Source organism: Stegostoma tigrinum, chromosome 27 (assembly GCF_030684315.1).
Source record: "Stegostoma tigrinum isolate sSteTig4 chromosome 27, sSteTig4.hap1, whole genome shotgun sequence".
In the NCBI taxonomy this organism is placed as follows: domain Eukaryota; kingdom Metazoa; phylum Chordata; class Chondrichthyes; order Orectolobiformes; family Stegostomatidae; genus Stegostoma; species Stegostoma tigrinum.
The window spans coordinates 27,902,807-27,923,712 of record NC_081380.1 but is presented as its reverse complement, the minus strand read 5'-3'; positions in this window follow the sequence as shown (position 1 = coordinate 27,923,712).

Below are 20,906 nucleotides of genomic sequence, written 5' to 3'. Positions count from 1 at the left end.
AGATACAGGCACTCATCGTTCTTGCCAGTTTTTGCATCTGGAGGACAGCAGAGAAATGAGCAGGCACAAAACAAAAGAAGAAAATAATAACAAATGAGGATAAATAAAGCTCATATGTAAGTTTCTCCCCTCTTCCCACAGTATTTTTTGATAATTGTTCTTGTTTTCAACAGAAATAATCATGCTGTTTGACAGAATCCCACAAGCCAATCTCTGAATAAGGAGCTTGGGGAGAAGGAAACAGTATAAACAATGAACGAAATCAGTCAGCTTGAAAGTAACTGCTTTATCACAGAGTGCCAGACCAGCCTATTAAGTGAACCCGATGATTAAACAAGGCTTCTGGATTAATAAGGTATAGCATGCCCAGTAAATAACAAAATGTATGCTAAAACTTGTGTCAGATTGTCAAGGATGCTGGATTATAGAAGGTCAAAACAGCATGAGTGTAGTAGGTAGGAAATGTGGTGTAAGATGTCTGTCAGGCACAGCAGTACAACCTGACCATTTCAATGGCTTACCCAGCATTTTCCTATCACGCACCGTGCCAAACCTTGGACTTTCCTCATTGCCTTCCACTGACCGACTGGGCTCTGATTGCAGGTCACTTTAGTCCTTAGCACAACCTCAGCAGCATTTGTATACAACGAGTGACGGCTTTATTTGTAATTATGCTGTCTTTAAAGGGACAAGATGGGCTTAATGAGTTAATAAAGTGGCTGCCTGTCAAAGCCGTCGATTTGCATATTAGAACTCAGAACACTCAGATATGCAGATGATTCGGCAGAGTTTCAGCTCATGAATATTCCTAACTTGTCATGGGATAAAGCATGCTTGCCATAGCAACCGTTCTGCAGGTAGCATTGGTCCAGCTGCCCCTGGGGTCCCAGAAGGCTTGTAAGAAGTGAAGACTTGTGAGAGCAAGCATTTTGTCTCGGTACACTTGACAAAACAAAGACAACTCACTCTTTGGTTTCATGCCACATTTTTTATTCATAAACAAGCTGTTGGCTGTAAAGACATGATAAAGCACAGACTGGGGCGAGACGTGCAAAGATTAAACGTAAAGCCTCATCTGCTAAAAATCCAATCTATTATTCAGTATATTTTCCATTTTTTTCTAATGTAGTTAAACTAGGCAGAGCCTGACATACGATCTGTTGGAGTTGGAAACTGATTGATGCAAAAGAAAAGCTATTAACATAAAAATAAATGAATGAAGGATAAGACAAAATAGTCTGACTGAAGTTGTCACTTCTATTTTGCTCAGATAAGATTCTGCACTCGTGTCGGTGTAATATGTATTCAGAAGAATATTTCAGTAAATATTGTACTTGCAGCAACACAAAAATAAATTAGGAGGCAAAGCTGCCTTGTTCAGAATTTATGTTAGTCACAGTTCCTAGGACTGGTTTCGCTCTTGAGTTGTACTTTGCTCATTTGGCCGAAGACATCATCTGTAGCTGCGCCAATATTTTGCCCTCAGCAAGAGATGGCATAGATCCAGCTCCCCATGCCATCTCCAATTCTCCCAATGTCTGTTTTGGCGAAGTACAGGTTTCTGGCTTTGTGATTCAATCAATGGAAGTCCAAATGTGTACAAGGAGAGCATAATTTTAATCTGTATTGACTGTTCACCTCTCTGTCTGCCAATTTACATCATGGACTGGTTTCAGCCAAATAGGCAATGATCCCTTTCAGTTAAGTTCTCTCACATTAATCTATGTATAATTAGGATTTTGTTTCAAAGCAAACTATAGTAGGCCTATGTTATATATTAAAGGATTAATATTCATTTTTATTGTAATTGAATTGAATGAATGTAACTAGTTCCACGTATTAACTTCAGCCATCATATATTTTCTCTTCCAGGTTGTTACAAATCTTGAATAAGATTACATTTGGAAAGATCATATTCACACAAAACATTGCATATTATCATGTACTGGAAATTGACATTATATTCAACATATCTCATATACCTTTATTTGATGAACCACACTATTTTTTTTCCTAGCTTTTCAGGATTATATAGGTTCACAAAGTTCAAATGATAATGCAATGTTACATGGCATATATTTATTAACTCTTTTATATTTCTTTTTAACCAGTTATCAGTTACATTGCTTCAGAAAAAAATGCATGTATAATCTGTTACAAATATTTCAACATAATAGATCAAAGTGAATGAAACAAAAGAAAAAATTATATTTTGGCACTAAGACGAATTTAATATTCTTAAAGATTATGGATGCAGCTCAAACACACTGTCATAATGGATGGCATGTTTAACCATTTCATTTCAGAGTACAGCAACTTATTTGTAAAGATCAACGTGGCATCGACTGAAATTGGAATTCAAATGCAGGTCACTTGTGGATCAACTGGTTCCAGTGTCAACCTGATTCCCCCCTCTCCCACCCCAAATCTCAATGTGTAACCCTGTAAAGTTAGCAGGAAAAGCCTTAACCTCTACTGTTTCACTATGTGTACATTATTACCCTCTGAAGAGTGCTGGAAAGCATTCACAGGACCAAGTAAAGCAAAACAGAAACCTAAAAATATAATGAAAATAGATAAAATCGCTTGGAAACAACTTTACAAAATTGGAAGAATAAACTAAAATGCACAAGTAGAAACATCTGCTTGGCAGGCACTTCCAGCTGTTAACAACACAAAGCTTTGAAACACGAAGGGATGGAAACCTTCTGGTGAACATTCCCCCCCACCCCGATAGTATTGCCCAGGAACCAATGAAATTGGGCATGCAGGGCCATTTTCTTAAAGGGACAGAGGCAGCAAACTCAGAATGCTTCAAATTGGCTCATAATTTATTTCACCAGCAAAAGAAATTTAAATGAATATGGTTCTGATTGATTTAAAGATGGCAAATAGCTAGTAAATTGATCATAGCAAATGTACATGACACTTGACAGGTTTCCCATCTAAGATGCTGCAGAATGAAAGCCCAAAGTAGGTTATTTTTTTGGGTTAAACCATGGAAAAATATTGTTAATGGAAGTTATATCGGAGTGCCATGACTTGGCTGTCCTCCCTCCTAATTGTAGACCCAATAGACTGGGTAAGAACAATGGAGAATTAAGAATCAAGAAAATGGAACTGAATTAAACAAACCATTCCAAGAAGATCTCATAATACTGTTTCAATTTAAATATTCAATTTGTCATTCAAAACATATAGCTTAGTTGCTGTTGCCAGGGATAAATTAGTTGAAGTATCTGATTTTGATGAAAGAAAGTATTTGAGTTAAAGAAAAAGGCAAGTCCTCAAGGAATGACAGTAATCTTTCATGCTGCTTAAAACAATAAAGACATCACAGAGTCGGATTTATTTTTGGAATGTGCTATCATAGTCATACTTAGAAGTTATAACACGGAAAGAAACCAGTCAGTCCAACCAGTCTATGTCAGATTTGCTGAGGGCTGAAGAATTTCCTTTTTGTCAAATCTAGGAAGGATTCTTTTAACAAGAGGTATTTTTGCAAAAGAAACATTGGGGAACATGGTGAGAACAATGGACCGGAACAAAAAACAGAAATATGCCTTTTCTTTTTCATTCATGAACAAAATTGATGAACAAATATTCTAAGTAAAGTTGGCTGATGTATGTTCAAACATGTTGGGAGAGGGCAAAGGGAAGATCATAGCTTGATTCTAATTTGAAAACAAATACATTATAATGCTTCTCCACCCTCATATCCCTAATCCTTTTAGGCACATTTTCCTCATTTACCTACCCAAGCTACTATTGAATGCTGACTGTTTCTGCCTAAACTCTAAATGTGGAAATGAGTTATATAGCTTCACAACATACAACATAGAGAAATTTCCTTACTGTTTGTTGTAAATTTCTAATATTTAATCTTTGAAATATGATCCTTTGTTCAAAAGCAATCAAATGCTGAAACAGTTTGCTTCGAGTTGCACTGTCCCATTTTTCAAAATTCTAAAGACTTTCTTAACTTGCATTGCTGTGACCAAACAAGTTACAATTATTTGATTCTTTCTTTGTATTATATTTCCTCATACCAGGCAGCATCCTCATGAATCTGCATTGTACCTTCTTTGAAGCTTTGATATCATTCCTGTAGTGTGATTCCAATTGCAATATTTTAAATCAGAGTATTGCAAGTTTTTTTTAAGCACTTCGTTATTAACTCTTGGATTCTACTTCATGTAATGAAACTAGAATTCTGTTTTTTTCTAAACAGACTTATCAGCCAGGCGTGCTACCATTAATATTCTATGAACATGCACAACCAAATCCCTCTGCTTTTGCACAGCACTGAGGCATCTTCCATTCAAAGCAAAATTGTTGTTGTTTTTATCAAAATGTGTCATATTTAATCATTTAAATAAGTCACCAGTAGCTGTAGCAGAAGAATGCTATGTAAAGTAGTGCTTATTCAATTCCTGCTTCCCCTTTGCTTTGCATAGATTTTCCCTGGACATAGTATGTCACTGAGAAATAAAACCTGTCAAAGGAAGGTACTTTGCAGTACCTTTCAGTAATCTTCTTCTTAGTGAACTGACCAAAGTACAAAGTACATTCTTTTTGTTTATATTCGGAAATCCACTTCCAGACAAGGAATGAAAGTTTGGATTTAGTAGAAACAAATGGGAGGTGAGCAAATCAAACTGCTAAGAAAATGCAACCAACATTTCCATTATGTTCTTGTCGATCTCCAAGTTGTTGCACACAAGTGGAGATTAGTTGCAATATTAAGATCAAGGCTAGCAGTTATAGTTCACGGATGTGAGTTTGCTCACTGAGCTGGAAGGTTAGTTTTCAGATGTTTCGTCACTTTTTTTATTTGAAAAAATATACTTTATTCATAAAAAAAAAACACATTTATACACCTACCCAGTCATGCAAGCCGCTCCGGGTTACCCAGGGGGTACGTACACCAACTAAAGGAAAAAAAAGAAGAAAAAAAACAAAGCAAAGAAAATACCCTGGCAGTTATCACCCCTCACAGTCCCCGTTGGCCCCCTGACCAATTGGGGAAGGCGTCAGCTGGGCCCAGTTACCAGATAGTGCCCTTTTTTCTATTCTGGACGAGGGGTTTCATACGGTGGTCTTTCCCCACCGCGCCTTGGCGGCGGCTGCCCCAAGCTTTAGCGCGTCCCTCAGCACATAGTCTTGGAGTGCGCCAGTCTACAACATTCGGTCGGGGTCAGTTCTTTCAGCTGGCAGACCAGCAAGTTGTGGGCAGACCAAAGAGAGTCTTTCACCGCATTGATGGTCCTCCAGGCGCAGTTGATGTTAGTCTCGGTGTGCGTCCCGGGAAACAGCCCATAGAGCGCGGAGTCCCGCGTCACGGAGCTGCTCGGGACGAACCTCGACAAATACCACTGCATCCCCCTCCAGACCTCCTGCGCATAGGCACACTCCAGAAGGAGGTGATCGACAGTCTCGTCCCCCCCACAACCACCTCAAGGGCAGCGTGTGGTGGCGCAGAGATTCTGGGCATGCATAAAGGATCTCACTGGCAGAGCTCCTCTCACCGTCAGCCAAGCAATGTCCTTGTGCTTGTTTGAAAGTTCTGGCGATGAGGCATTCTGCAAAATGGCTTTGGCAGTCTGCGTGGGGAACCACACAACGGGGTCCACTCTCTCCTTTTCCCAAAGGGTCTCGAGGATACTCCGTGCTGACCACTGCCTGACGGCCTTGTGGTCAAAGGTGTTTCCTTTCAAAAATTTCTCCACGAAGGACAGGTGGTACGGAACGGTCCAACTACTCGCAGTGTTCTGCGGCAACGAGGCCAGGCCCATCCTTCGCAACACCGGGGACAGGTAGAACTTCAGTAAGTAGTGACACTTGGTGTTTGCATACTGAGGATCTACGCACAGCTTGATGTAGCCGCACACAAAGGTAGCGTCAGGGTGAGGGTGGCATTCAGTACGCCCATTCCCCCATTTTCCAGATCTTTGTACATGGTGTTCCTGCGGACCCGGTCCATCCTCGACCCCCAAATGAAGTGGAAGTTGGCCCGGGTGACCGCAGCGGCGCAGGTCCAGGGAATAGGCCAGGCCTGGGCCACATACAACCGTACCGAAAGCCCCTCGCACCTGACAACGAGGTTCTTACCAGCGATGGAGAGGGACAGGAGTGTCCACCTGCCCAGCTTCTGCTTCAGTTTGGAGATACGCTCCTCCCAAGTCTTAGTGCATGCCCCAGCTCCACCAAACCAAACACCCAGCACCTTCAGGTAGTCTGTCCGGACGGTGAAGGGGATGAAGGAGCAGTCGTCCCATTCCCGAAGAACATGACCTCGCTCTTACCCCTATTGACCTTGGCACCCGAGGCCAGTTCAAACTGGCCACAGATGTCCAACAGCCTACTCACCGACCGGCGATTGGTGCAGAAGACGGCGACGTCGTCCATGTACAGGGAGGTCTTGACCTGAAGGCCTCCGCTGCCTGGGATAGTCATGCCCTTCAGGCTCACGTCCTTCCTGATGGATGCAGCGAAGGGCTCCATGCAGCACATGAACAAGGCAGGAGAGAGCGGGCAGCTTTGCCTGACTCCAGATCTGACGGGAAAACTGTCCAATTCCCACCCGTTGATTGAGACTGTGCTAACGATGTTGGCGTATAGCAGCTGGAGACAATTGCGGATGCCCTCCCCAAACCCCAGTTTGGAGAGGACGTCCCTCATGTAAGAATGAGAGACCCTATCGAAGGCCTTCTCCTGGTCCAGGCTGACGAGGCAGGTGTCCACCCGCCTGTCCTATACGTAGGCGATCGTATCCCTGATGAGCGCGAGGCTCTCAGCGATCTTCCTGCCTGGCACAGCACAGGTTTGGTCAGGGTGAATCACCGACTCCAGGACAGACCTGACCCAGTTGGCTATGACCTTGGCCAGGATTTTGTAGTCCACATTCAATAGTGAAATGGGACACCAATTCTTAATTTCTTCCCTCTCCCCCTTCCTCTTGTAAATGAGGGTGATGATGCCCTTCCTCATGGACTTGCACATTTCCGCTGCCCGAAGCGCACTATCGTACACCTCCAGCAGGTCCTGTCCAACCAGGTCCCACAGAGTGGAATACAGCTCGACTGGTAAGCCGTCACTCCCGGGAGTCCTATTCCTCTCCAAGGACTTGAGGGCTCTGGTCAGCTCGTCCAGGGATATTGGCTGGTCCAGCCACTCCCTCGTGCCGTCGTCTAAGACCTCCGTGATAGACGACAGGAACGACTCGGAGGCCATGCTGTCCGTAGGCTTCGTGTCGTACAGTCCGGCATAGAAGGGTCTGCTGATCCTCAAAATGTTGGGCTGAGACGACGTCACCGAGCCGTCGTCCTCCTTCAGCCGGCTAAGCACAGAGCTCTTTTTGTGCACGTTCTGAAAGAAGAAAACGCGAACACGTCTCGTCCTGCTTCACGGAGCGAACCCTGGACCGGAAGATTATCCTGGAGGCTTCCGCGGCGAAGAGTGAGGCTTGCTGGCTCCTCACCTCGCGGAGGTCCTCCGTGACATCGACCCCCATCAACTGCAGAAGGAGCAGGCTCTGCACCCTTTTCTGGAGTCGCGACAGCTTTCCCTGCCTCTCTCTCACCTTCCGAACACCCTTGAGGACAAAGAACTTCTTGATGTTCTCCTTCACCGTCTCCCACCAGTCGCCCGGAGACTCAAAGAGGGGTTTCACGGTTCTCCAACCGGCGTACTCCCTCTTAAGCTCCTCGACATTCTCTGGGGTCAAGAGAGTCGTGTTGAGCTTCCAAGTCCCCTTGCTGGCTGGCTGGTCATCTTGTAAGTGACAGTCAGCCAGCAGGATGCAGTTGTCAGAGAAGAACACTGGCTCGATGCTGGAGGACCTGACCGAGAACGCCCATGACACAAACAGGAAGTCTATCCTTGAGCGGATAGACCCGTCTGGCCGCGACCAGGTGTACCTCTGTTGCGCTCTGTCTGCAGGGGTGCTGAAGACGTCGAGCAGCTTGGCCTCCTTCACCGTGCCCATCAGGAATCTGGACGTGACGTCCAGTTGACTCCCCCCACCCGCTGTCCCCGCACCGGATCTTCCATCTGCATCGATGATGCAGTTGAAGTCTCCGCCTAGGATGACCGGCCTGGACGTAGCCAGCAGGGGTGGAAGCCACTGCAGGACGGCCAACAGCTCACGCCGTACCTCTGGGGCGTACACGTTGATCAGCCTCAGGGGAGCGTTCCTGTAGGTGACGTCAGCCATTATGAGGCACCCCCCCCACCCCCACCACCTCCTGAACTTGAGAGATGGCGAAGTTGCGCCCCCGCAGCAGAATAGCCAGGCCCGAGGAGCGACAGTCGTTACCCCCCGACCAGATCGAAGGCCCACAGGCCCAGGCGCCGGACCATTTCCCGTACCTGCCGAGGTGCGGTATCCCGCACTCCTGCAGAAACAGGAGGTCCGCCTTGACGGTGGTCAGGTAGGCCAATGTGGACACACATCTTGTGGTGGACTTGACGCTGCACACATTAACGCTCGCAACTTGTACTCCTATTGTGGGCATTGACCGCAGTACCCTCCCCGAGTCCAAGGTCCAGCCCCTCCATCTGTCCCTTCATGCCCATTGCCCGGGCTAACTGCTGGACACTCTCCGGGTTCAGGAAACTGTCCGTGCTGCCTTCTGTGTGGCATCCTCCCGTCGGGAGTACGGAGGCAGGAGAGTCCGGCTCTGTGTCAGGCTGGGGACGCGCTGTTTCCTCCTTCCCGCCTGGAAGTTCCGGGGGGCCCTCCAGGGCCCCAGCGGCACGTGACTGGGTGTTGGAGGGAGCCTCAGGACGCCTCCCGTCACCTGGAAGCGGGGTGCTGCTTTCCTTCTCCCTTGAGATCTTTAGCTTCTGCTTTGGGCATGCCCTCTCCGAATCTCCCTCGTCAGAGGAGCTCTTATTGCCCACCTGTAGCTGCCTCTTCCTGCTTGATGGTTTCGGTTCCTGGGCCTGCCGACGTGCCTTCCTCCACGCTTCCCGGACTGTCGTTCACTCCCCTGGGTCGCCTGTCGCTGCCTCCATCGACTCCGGGTTGTTGCCGGGGGGAGCGGAGCCTGGTGGGGTGCTTTGCTGGCCTCGGGCCCATCCTGCGGGGCTGGGCCCTCCTGCACGACCTGGCCCTCCTGCACATTAGTGGGGACCTTGCAGGGCCCTGGTGCCTTCCTCTCCTCCGGGGTGGCTGGCCCCGCATTGCCTCTGCCAGCGACCTGGGCGTAGGTGGTCCCCCGCCGCGGGCATGCCGTATAGAGGTGGCCCGCTTCCCCGCAAAGGTTGCAGCTTCTCTCTCGTGGGCAATCCTTTGCAAGGTGTCCCTCCTCCCTGCAGTTCCTGCAGATGGTGGCTTTGCAGTCGGCCGCCACGTGACCTGACCTACCACAGGCATGGCAGACTTTAGGTTGCCCTGCATAGGTCAGGTAGCCCTTGCTCCTGCCGATCGCAAAGCTGGACGGTGGGTGTACAATGTTCCCGTCCTCAGCATCACCTTGACCTGCCTCTTATTGCTCCAGATCCCGAAGGGGTCCATTATGTTGGTTAGGTCCCCTTCCACCTTCACGTATCTTCCAAGGAAGGTCAGGACATCAACTGCTGGCACATGCCGGTTGTACATGTGTACAGTCACCATACGGCTCCTCTGCGCTGGCATCACGAACAGCGGGACAGCGATCAATACAGAGAGGGGGCCCTCACCTCCTTTCTCCTTGAAAACTTCCAGGAAGCGCTCGCAAAGCTTGGCACTCGTGAAGGTCACATCGTAAAAACCTCCTCCGGGGAAATCCTGCGGGCAGTAAATGTCCGCAGCAGCGAACCCACAACAGTCCAACAGGACTCTCTTCACGAAGAGGGTGCGGCCCACAGGTGCACCTTCATCCACCTTCTTCATGGAAACACAGGTGGTGTTCCGGACCCCCTGACCTGGGGCACAAGCACTTGCCGCAGCCATCGTTGCAGGTTGGCTGCTCCCCTGAACCAGCGTTAGGCTGAAGCCAGCATTAAGATCCACCAGTTGCAAGGGTGCACAGCCAACCAGACGTCTTCCTTCCACCTCCAACATGGTCATGCTCTCCTCCTCTTGGTCCACAAGAGAGTGAGTCTTTATTTTGTTCCAGATGTAAGCTGGTTCACTGAGCTTGAAGGTGTGTTCCCAGATGTTTTGTCACCTTTTTTTTTATTTGAAAAAATATACTTTATTCATAGAATGTACAAAAAATAAAACATTTATACACCTACCCAGTCATGCAAGCCACTCCAGGTTACCCGGGGGTACGTACGCCAACTAAAGGGAAAAAAAAAACAAAACAGAGAAAAAAAAACAAAGCAAAGAAACTGCCCCGGCAGTCGTCACCCCGCACAGTCCCAGTTGGCCCCCTGACCAGTTGGGGAAGGCGCCAGCTGGGCCCAGTTACCAGATAGGATTCTTTTCCCTTTTCTGGACGAGGGGGCTCATACGGTGGTCTTTCCCCACCGCGCCTTGGCGGCGGCTGCCCCAAGCTTTAGCGCGTCCCTCAGCACATAGCCCTGGACCTTGGAGTGCGCCAGTCTGCAACACTCGGTTGGGGTCAGTTCTTTCAGCTGGCAGACCAGCAAGTTGCGGGCAGACCAAAGAGCGTCTTTCACCTCATTGATGGTCCTCCAGGCGCAGTTGATGTTGGTCTCGGTGTGCGTCCCCGGAAACAGCCCGTAGAGCACGGAGTCCCGCGTCACGGAGCTGCTCGGGACGAACCTCGACAAATACCACTGCATCCCCCTCCAGACCTCCTGCGCATAGGCACACTCCAGAAGGAGGTGATCGACAGTCTCGTCCCCCCCGCAGCCACCTCGAGGGCAGCGTGCGGTGGTGCAGAGATTCCGGGCATGCATAAAGGATCTCACTGGCAGAGCCCCTCTCACCGCCAGCCAAGCAATGTCCTTGTGCTTGTTTGAAAGTTCTGGCGATGAGGCATTCTGCCAAACGACTTTGGCAGTCTGCGTGGGGAACCACACGACGGGATCCACCCTCTCCTTTTCCCGAAGGGTCCTGAGGATACTACGTGCTGACCACTGCCTGACGGCCTTGTGGTCAAAGGTGTTTCCTTTCAAAAATTTCTCCACGAAGGACAGGTGGTACGGAACGGTCCAACTACTCGGAGCGTTCCGCGGCAACGAGGCCAGGCCCATCCTTCGCAACACCGGGGACAGGTAGAACCTCAGTAAGTAGTGACACTTGGTGTTTGCGTACTGAGGATCTACGCACAGCTTGATGCAGCCGCACACAAAGGTAGCCGTCAGGGCGAGGGTGGCGTTCGGTATGCCCTTTCCCCCATTTCCCAGGTCTTTGTACATGGTATCTCTGCGGACCCGGTCCATCCTCGACCCCCAAATGAAGTGGAAGATGGCCCGGGTGACCGCAGCGGCGCAGGTCCAGGTAATAGGCCAGGCCTGCGCCACATACAACAGTACCGAAAGCCCCTCGCACCTGACAACCAGGTTCTTACCCGCGATGGAGAGGGACTGGAGCGTCCACCTGCCCAGCTTCTGCTTAAATTTGGAGATACGCTCCTCCCAAGTCTTAGTGCATGCCCCAGCTCCACCAAACCAAACACCCAGCACCTTCAGGTAGTCTGTCCTGACGGTGAAGGGGATGAAGGAGCGGTCGTCCCAGTTCCCGAAGAACATGACCTCGCTCTTACCCCTATTGACTTTGGCACCCGAGGCCAGTTCAAACTGGCCGCAGATGTCCAACAGCCTACTCACCGACCGACGATCGGTGCAGAAGACGGCGACATCATCCATGTATAGGGAGGTCTTGACCTGAAGGCCTCCGCTGCCTGGGATAGTCACGCCCTTCAGGCTCACGTCCTTCCTGATGGAGGCGGCGAAGGGCTCCACACAGCACACGAACAAGGCAGGAGAGAGTGGGCAGCCCTGCCTGACTCCAGATCTAACAGGAAAACTGTCTGATTCCCACCCGTTGATCGAGACTGCGCTAACGATGTTGGCGTAGAGCAGCCGGATCCAATTGCGGATGCCCTCCCCGAACCCCAATTTGGAGAGGACGTCCCTCATGTAAGCATGAGAGACCCTGTCGAAGGCCTTCTCCTGGTCCAGGCTGACGAGGCAGGTGTCCACCCGTCTGTCCTGTACGTAGGCGATCGTATCCCTGATGAGCGCGAGGCTCTCAGCGATCTTCCTGCCCGGCACAGCACAGGTTTGGTCAGGGTGAATCACGGACTCCAGGACAGACCTGACCCGGTTGGCAATGACCTTGGCCAGGATTTTGTAGTCCACGTTCAAAAGTGAAATGGGACGCCAATTCTTAATTTCTTCCCTCTCCCCCTTCCTCTTGTAAATGAGGGTGATGATGCCCTTCCTCATGGACTTGCACATTTCCCCTGCCCGAAGCGCACTATTGTACACCTCCAGCAGGTCCTGGCCGACCAGGCCCCACAGAGCAGAATACAGCTCGACCGGTAAGCCATCACTTCCGGGAGTCCTATTCCTCTGCAAGGACTTGAGGGCTCTGGCCAGCTCGTCCAGGGATATCGGCCGGTCCAGCCACTCCCTCGTGCCGTCGTCTAAGACCTCCGTGATAGACGACAGGAACGACTCGGAGGCCGTGCTGTCCGTGGGCTTCGTGTCATACAGTCCGGCATAGAAGGATCTGCTGATCCTCAAAACGTCGGGCCGAGACGACGTCACCGAGCCGTCGTCCTCCTTCAGCCGGATAAGCACAGAGCTCTCTTTGTGCACCTTCTGAAAGAAGAAACGCGAGCACGTCTCGTCCTGCTCCACAGAGCGGACCCTGGACCGGAAGATTACCCTGGAGGCCTCCGCGGCGAAGAGCGAGGCTTGCTGGCCCCTCACCTCGCGGAGGTCCTCCGTGACATCGACCCCCATCAACTGCAGAAGGAGCAGGTTCTGCACCCTTTTCTGGAGTCGCGACAGCTTTCCCCGCCTCTCTCTTGCCTTCTGAACACCCTTGAGGACAAAGAACCTCTTGATGTTCTCCTTCACCGTCTCCCACCAGTCGCCTGGAGACTCAAAGAGGGGTTTCACGGTCCTCCAACCGGTGTACTCCCTCTTAAGCTCCTCGACGTTCTCTGGGGTCAACAGAGTCGTGTTGAGCTTCCACGTCCCCTTGCCGGCCGGCTGGTCATCCTGTAAGTGACAGTCGGCCAGCAGGAGGCAGTGGTCAGAGAAGAACACCGGCTCGACACCAGTGGATCTGACCGAGAACGTCCGTGACACAAACAGGAAGTCTATCCTTGAGCGGATAGACCCATCTGGCCGCGACCAGGTGTAACTCTGCTGCGCTCCATCTGCAGGGGTGCTGAAGACGTCGAGCAGCTTGGCGTCCTTCACCGTGCCCATCAGCAATCTGGACGTGACGTCCAGTTGAATCCCCCCACCCGCTGTCCCCACGTCGGATCTTCCATCTGCATCAATGATGCAGTTGAAGTCGCCGCCTAGGATGACCGGCCTGGACGTAGCCAGCAGGGGTGGAAGCCGCTGCAGGACGTCCAACCGCTCACTCCGTACCGCTGGGGCGTACACGTTGATCAGCCTCAGGGGAGCGTTCCTGTAGGTGATGTCAGCCACTAGGAGGCGCCCCCCCACCACCTCCTGAACTTGAGAGATGGTGAAGTTGTGCCCCCGCAGCAGAATAGCCAGGCCCGAGGAGCGACAGTCATTACCCCCCGACCAGATCGAAGGCCCACAGGTCCAGGCGCCGGACCATTTCCCGTACCTGCCGAGGTGCGGTATCCCGCACTCCTGCAGAAACAGGAGGTCCGCCTTGATGGTGGTCAGGTAGGCCAACGTGGACACACATCTCGCGGTTGACTTGACGCTGCGCACATTAATGCTCGCAATTCGTACCCCCATTGTGGGCAGTGACCGCAGTACCCTCCCCAAGTCCAAGGTCCAGCCCCTCCATCTGTCCCTTCATGCCCATTGCCCGGGCTAACTGCTGGACGCTCTCTGGGCTCAGGAAACCATCTGTGCTGCCTTCCGGGTGGCATCCCCCCGTAAGGGGTGCGGAGGCAGGAGGGCCCGGCTCCGGATCAGGCTGGGGACGTGCTGTTTCCTCCTTCCCGCCTGGAAGTTCCGGGGGGCCCTCCAGTGCTCCAGCGGCACTTGACTGGGTGTCGGAGTGAGCCTCAGGACGCCTCCCATCGCCTGGAAGCGGGGTGCTGCTTTCCTTCCCCCTCGAGACCTTTAACTTCTGCTTCGGGTGGGCCCTCTCCGAATCCTCCTCGTCAGAGGAGCTCTTATAGCCCCCCTGTAGCTGCCTCTTCCCTCCTGATTGTTGCGGTTCCTGGGCCCGTCGACGCACCTTCCTCCTCGCTTTCCGGACTGTTGTCCACTCCCCTGGGTCGCCTGTCACCGCCTCCATTGGCTCCGGGTTGTCGGGGGGGATCGGAGCCTGCAGGGGTGCTTTGCTGGCCTCGGGCCCATCCTGCAGGGCTGGGCCCTCCTGCACGGCCTGGCCCTCCTGCACATTAGTGGGGTCCTTGCTGGGCCCTGGTGCCTTCCTCTCCTCCGGGGGGGCTGGCCCCGCATTTCCCTTGCCGGCGACCTGGGCGTAGGTGGTACCCCGCCGTGGGCATGCCCTATAGAAGTGGCCCGCTTCCCCGCAAAGGTTGCAGCTTCTCTCTCGTGGGCAATCCTTTGCAAGGTGTCCCTCCTCCCTGCAGTTCCTGTAGATGGTGACTTTGCAGTCGGCCGCCATGTGACCTGACCTACCACAGGCATGGCAGACTTTAGGTTGCCCTGCATAGGTCAGGTAGCCCCTGCTCCCGCCGATCGCGAAGCTGGACGGTGGGTGTGCGACATTCCCATCTGCGCCCATCCTCAGCGTCACCTTGACCTGCCTCTTACTCGTCCAGATGCCAAAGGGGTCCACCATGTCAGTTAGGTCCCCTTCCACCTTCACATACCTTCCGAGGAAGGTCAGGACATCAACTGCTGGCACATGCGGGTTGTACATGTGTACAGTCACCATACGGCTCCTCCGCGCTGGCATCACAAACATTGGGACAGCGGTCAATACAGAGAGGGGGCCCTCACCTCCTTTCTCCTTGAAAACCTCCAGGAAGCGCTCGCAAAGCTTGGCACTCCTGAAGGTCACATCGTAAAAACCTCCTCCGGGGAAATCCTGCAGGCAGTAAATGTCCGCAGCAGCAAACCCACAACAGTCCAACAGGACCCTCTTCACGAAGAAGGTGCGGTCCACAGGTGCACCTTCATCCACCTTCTTTACAGAAACACGGATGGTGTTCCGGACCCCCTGACCTGGGGCACGAGCACTTGCCGCAGCCATCGTTGCAGGCTGGCTGCTCTCCTGAACCAGCGTTAGGCCGAAGCCAGCATTAAGATCCACTGGTCGCAAGGGTGCACAGCCAACCCGACGTCCTCCTTTCACCTCCAAGACAGCACTCTCGTCCTCTCAGTCCACAAGAGAGTGGGTCTTTATTGTGTTCGAGATGTAAGCTGGTTCACTGAGCTTGAATGTTTGTTCCCAGATGTTTTGTCACCATTCTAGGTAACATCATCAGTGAGCCTCCAATGAAGCGCTGGTGTTATGTCCCGCTTTCTATTTATCTGTTTAGGTTTCCTTGGGTTGGTGATGTCATTTCCTGCATTGGTGATGTCATTTCCTGTTCTTTTCCTCAGTGGGTGATAGATTGGCTACAAATCAATGTGTTTGTTGATGGAGTTCCGGTTGGAATGCCATGCTTCTAGGAATTCGTGTGTGTGTCTCTGTTTGGCTTGTCCTAGGATGGATGTGTTGTCCCAATCAAAGTGGTGTCCTTCCTCATCTGTATGTAAGGATACGAGTGATAGTGGGTCATGTCGCTTTGTGGCTAGTTGATGTTCATGTATCCTGGTGGCTAGCTTTCTGCCAGTTTGTCCAATGTAGTGTTTGTCACAGCTCTTGCAAGGTATTTTGTAGATGACGTTTGTTTTATTTGTTGTCTGTATAGGGTCTTTTAAGTTCATTAGCTGTTGTTTTACTGATTATATTTTGAAAGAAGAGGATGGAAAGCGAAAAGTGGCTGAAATAGAGTACAGTCAATAAAGATAGTTTAGGGGGATGGAACAGAAGGGATAGGTGTTTCAGAAGAAATGGGGGAAACTAAAGGCAAGAAAATTGTCAATGGAATGAATGAGAAATAACCTACCCTCCATCAGATCTGAATTTTCATTTGGGTGTAACTAATGGAAGTTGGGGCTTGGGAGTGGTGTTTATGGGGATGAATGAAGCATTGTTTGGTTAAGAATGGTCCATATTGTGCAATATTTCTTTCTGGGGTTTGGGGTCTTGGACCAGTTATGCTGTTCACTGGAAATAGTGGGAAGCCAGCTTGAAGTAGTTTACATTGTTGTGTATATGTGTGTAGTTTCTATATGCCTCTACCACAATTTATTCATCAAATGAACAGCAAGAAGCACATTTTTTTGTTCCTGTGCTTTGTTCCCACCATGCTCTGCAATGTTACTTTTGTAAAAATACCTTTTGTTGAAAGATTCTTTCCCTGATTTAATAAAATGAAATTATTCAGCCCTCAAATAGCTAATAGAGAGGGTTTTTTTTAGCAATTATCAGTTTGAAACCTGATTCAGTGTAAAGCAAAAACAAACACAAAGATTTAAATCTGCATGTCTGCACCTGGCTGCACTGTCAATGTGTGAGCTTCTGTCCCCATATGCAAAGCAGGGTCTAAAACAGTGCCCATATTTTGCCTGGTAAACTTGATTTATTGTTAGTCTTTGGGGGTGGGTGTCAGACACCCTGGGTGTCAAATAGTGTTCAACAGATGGGCCTTCTGCTGCCTAGGTGACAGACTCATCTGCTGATTTGTGTGGCCGCTAATTTTTTCAAATTTATTTCCCTTTCCCCTATCCTGATTCATTTCTTCTGTTTATATCTTCATTCCACCCCCAGCCTTCCCCTGCAAACTACGGACGGCAGATCAAGACCTGTTTTTGCATTCGACGAAGGATCAGATAAATGGGAGCCAGCTTGCTCTGATAAGGCCTTGCTCTGGGCATTGCCTCTCTCTGAAAGCCGTTTACTATGCATAGAGTCAGGCTATCTGTGTTGCTGCACCTTGACATGAATTTATCTGCACCAGAGACGAGAGAATCCTGCAGAAATTATTGAAGTGGGATTTGATCTTGGGAGGCAAGCGTGTCAATTTTCCACCATTTTTTAATTTTTCATATGGGCTTCTGGGACTGCATACCGTTTGCATATTTCTATTAAAATCAAGAACCATGCATATCGGTTTTTTCTATAGTTAGAAAAGATTTGCAATCTGAAATTGCATGCAGATATGTAAACTAAATTAATCTGATCACTTTAACTGCAGGTATACATAAAAACTTTATTGAACAAATTTAACCACAACTCCAGGTACATATAAAAACTTTATTAAACAAATTTAACCATAATTTTATATTTTTCTTTTGGAAGGAAAGCTCAAGTATGTCTTTGAAACAATGTTTTATCAAGAAAGTGTTTTGCCCTGTGAAAGAATCGCAGTGATCTGAATGCAGTAGTTAACTCTTTTACTGCCTAGGAATGAATAAAATTAAATTCTTGTTTCAGATTGCTTTGAGGTCATCTTTCCAAAGCTGTTTTCGCTGGCGATGGATTGACAATTATGTTTTGTTATTTTTATGTAATTTCCAAAAATGGAATCTGTTAAGGTAGCTTTGACACATGGCTTGTTGGTGCTCTCATATGTACTTGCAGGGCTCCTTACAAATTGAGGAGCTAACAGTTTCCTTGTTAACTGCAGAGACGTGGAGCGCTGGTGAGACGGCTGGCCTGGTCATTGATGAGAGGCTGGTAACTCTCTGCATCAGTGGTTAAGTTGTGGAATGCATTCTTCCCAGTTATCACAGCTGAAAGAAGTGTGGGAAAGGTAATCTAAATGCACACTGCTGCCGATAACACTATCATGAGTGCACCTCAGTCATTCTTTCTGTATGCTTTTGGGCAGGTTGGTTAATGCAGGAAAATCAGGAAGTTGATCGAATCTAGCCTGGTTTCTCAGATCACCCAGGCGCAGACAGTGTGGTCAGAGATACAAACAGACGTCTACCTATAAGGAGACCCAAGGAAAAGATTGAGGCCAAGGATTTATTTCCAAAGATTGGTTACACTTTCAGATGATAATACTTTATTGGCATGAATCAAAACGTGTTAAAATATAAATAAATAATAGAGTTTCACATCTTGATGAGATATGGGCCTGAATCTTTGCAATGCTCGCAGGACACTGCACCTTTGCCAAAATGGCACTGCAGTCTAATCCTCAAATCAGCATCTACTATTTTTAATGGAAATGGTGTTGTGGAGTGGGATATGGAAAGTGTATGGAATGTATTTCACTCAGGTGCAGTTCATGGAGTTTGCTGCACATGTAATAGCGCAGTTTCCTTCAAACAGAAACGATTTACACCTGTAACTTTATTGAGTTATGACCCACAGGCTTTAGACCTTTAAACAAAGGGTCGAATTCTAAGAAGGTTCTTAGCTGCAGTAAGGTATTGTTTGGAAGAGGTTAGTCAGCTCTTTGGGAGGTACTCCTTTGGGATTTTGAAAATAGACATGAATATGCATATAAAATGGACAAGGTCAAGATTTCAAGTCGTTTAGTTACCCCACCCTTTACATCTCGGCAATAAACAGTCAGTCTGCCAGTGATTAAAAAAAGTGCTTTGAATTCAGTAGTTTTTGGTTGATGTAAGCGTGAGGTTTTCATCCTAGGATTAGTACTGCATGACTCTTGGCGCAGCCTATCATTATTGCAGCGGGGGCTTGTAAGTTCAAAGCTTGAAATGGTGCTCACAGAGGTTAGACAAGGATTAGCAGCATCAGAGGAGCGGGAAAGCTAATGTTTCGGGTCTGGACCCTTCTTCAGAAATGGGGGAGAGGAAGGGGATTCTGAAATAAATAGAGAGAGAAGTGGAGGTGGCTGGAAGGTGGATAAAGGAGCAGATAGTTGGGAGAAAAGACGGATGGGTCAAGGAGGCTGGGATGGAGCCAGTAAAGGTGAGTGTAGATGGGGAGTTAGGATGGGGGTTGGTCAGTCAAGGGAAGATGGACAGGCCAAGGAGGTGGGGGTGAGGCCGGTAGGTAGGAGGTGTTGTGGGGGTTGAGGTGACAAACTGACATATCTGTTCGCAACAAACGACTGCACCTCCCAGTCGCGAACCACTTCAACTCTCCATCCCACTCTTTGGACAACATGTCCATCCTGGGCCTCCTCCAGTGCCACAATGATGCCACCCAAAGATTGCAGGAACAGCATCTCATATTCCGCTTGGGAACCCTGCAGCCCAATAGCATCAATGTGGACTTCAAAAGCTTCAAAATATCCTCCCTACCAACCTCATCCCAAAACCAGCCCAACTCATCCCCACCCTCAACCTCATTCCAAAACTAGCCCAGCCTGTCCCTGCCTCCTTGACCTGTCCATCTCATGACACCTCAACCCCCACCCCCACCTCCTACCTGTCAGCGTCATCCCCGTGTCCTTGACCTGTCCATCTCCCCTTGACTGACCAGCACTCATTCCATCTCCCCGCCTACACTCACCTTTACTGGCTCCATCCCCGTGTCGTTGACCTGTCTGTCTCCTCTCCATCTATCTGCTCCTTTATCCATCTTCTATCTGCCTCCTCCTCTCTCCCTATTTATTTCAGAATCCCCTTCCCCTCCACCATTTCTGAAGAAGGACGTCAGCTTTCCTGCTCCTCTGATGCTGCTTGGCCTGTTGTGTTCATCCAGGTCCACAGCTTACTATCTCATATTCTCCAGCATTGGCAGTTCCTACTATCTTAGAAAAGGATTCTCTGTCTTTGAAGTAATGCAATGAGTATTTGTCTAATTTAAAATATGAGATTAAATATTTGAAAGGAATGTTTGTTTTTATAAGGGATTAAATATTTGAAGGGATTTGAATTTATTTATTATTAAACTTATTTATTGAATGGGTTCTACCAATGACTGTTTTGATGAAATATAGTGAAGCCTGTAAAAGACTCTTAGAACTTTACCTTATTTTATGTCAAAATTGTTCCTGATGTCTGTGCATGTTGGAAAGTAAGTAATTTGTGAGGGAGGACGTAAGGTCAAAGGGTGGAGGGCATTATGTCATATGTTGAAGTTAGCTGGCATTCAGTTGGCATGGAAGGTGTGAGGGGCATATGGTGGGCAGAGTTCCATAGGATGGCATGGATGGTGTAAAGGGGACTGCAGATGAATAGGGATCTTGAAGTGGTAAGAGGTAGCATAGATAGGGCAAAGGGATTATGTGAAAACTTAAGGGCTGTTTTGCTTTTAATACTTTTTTGACAACCAGGACAATGTTGGGGAACGTCCTCTTGAATCAAGATTCTGGAGTTGAAAATTTTGCAAATCTGCATTCCTGTCTTGGGAATGAAACTTCAGCTCCCCCACGACAGTGCACTGATTTGAATTTCCAAAGATGTGTAGATGATGGATAAAAAGTTCAAGGAAAAGAAATACGAATATTTGTATTGAAATAAAAAAGACAGATTTTACAGAAGTTACTTACAATAGGCAAAGACTTCCCAGTCTCAGAACAGTGTGGGCCACGGTGAGAAATTTGGGAAAATTGAGTAAGATGTCTAGTGTGATTCTTCCCAATGCCTAGGTCAATACGTCCTATTTTTAAATAAGCAATGAACAATGAAATGAAATTCTTGCTAGTGAGTGTTGATAGCCCAATTTTCCAGGATAATCGCTAATTATCATCTTCATTGCTTCCTCATCTCACTGCATTTATATGGATTTTATGACTCTCCTGCCCAAGGGATAGAGTCTAGATCTTGAGAGTTCCTGAGATGACTGGCAGAGCATGTACGCGGCAACTCCAACTCATCACTTACTTCTT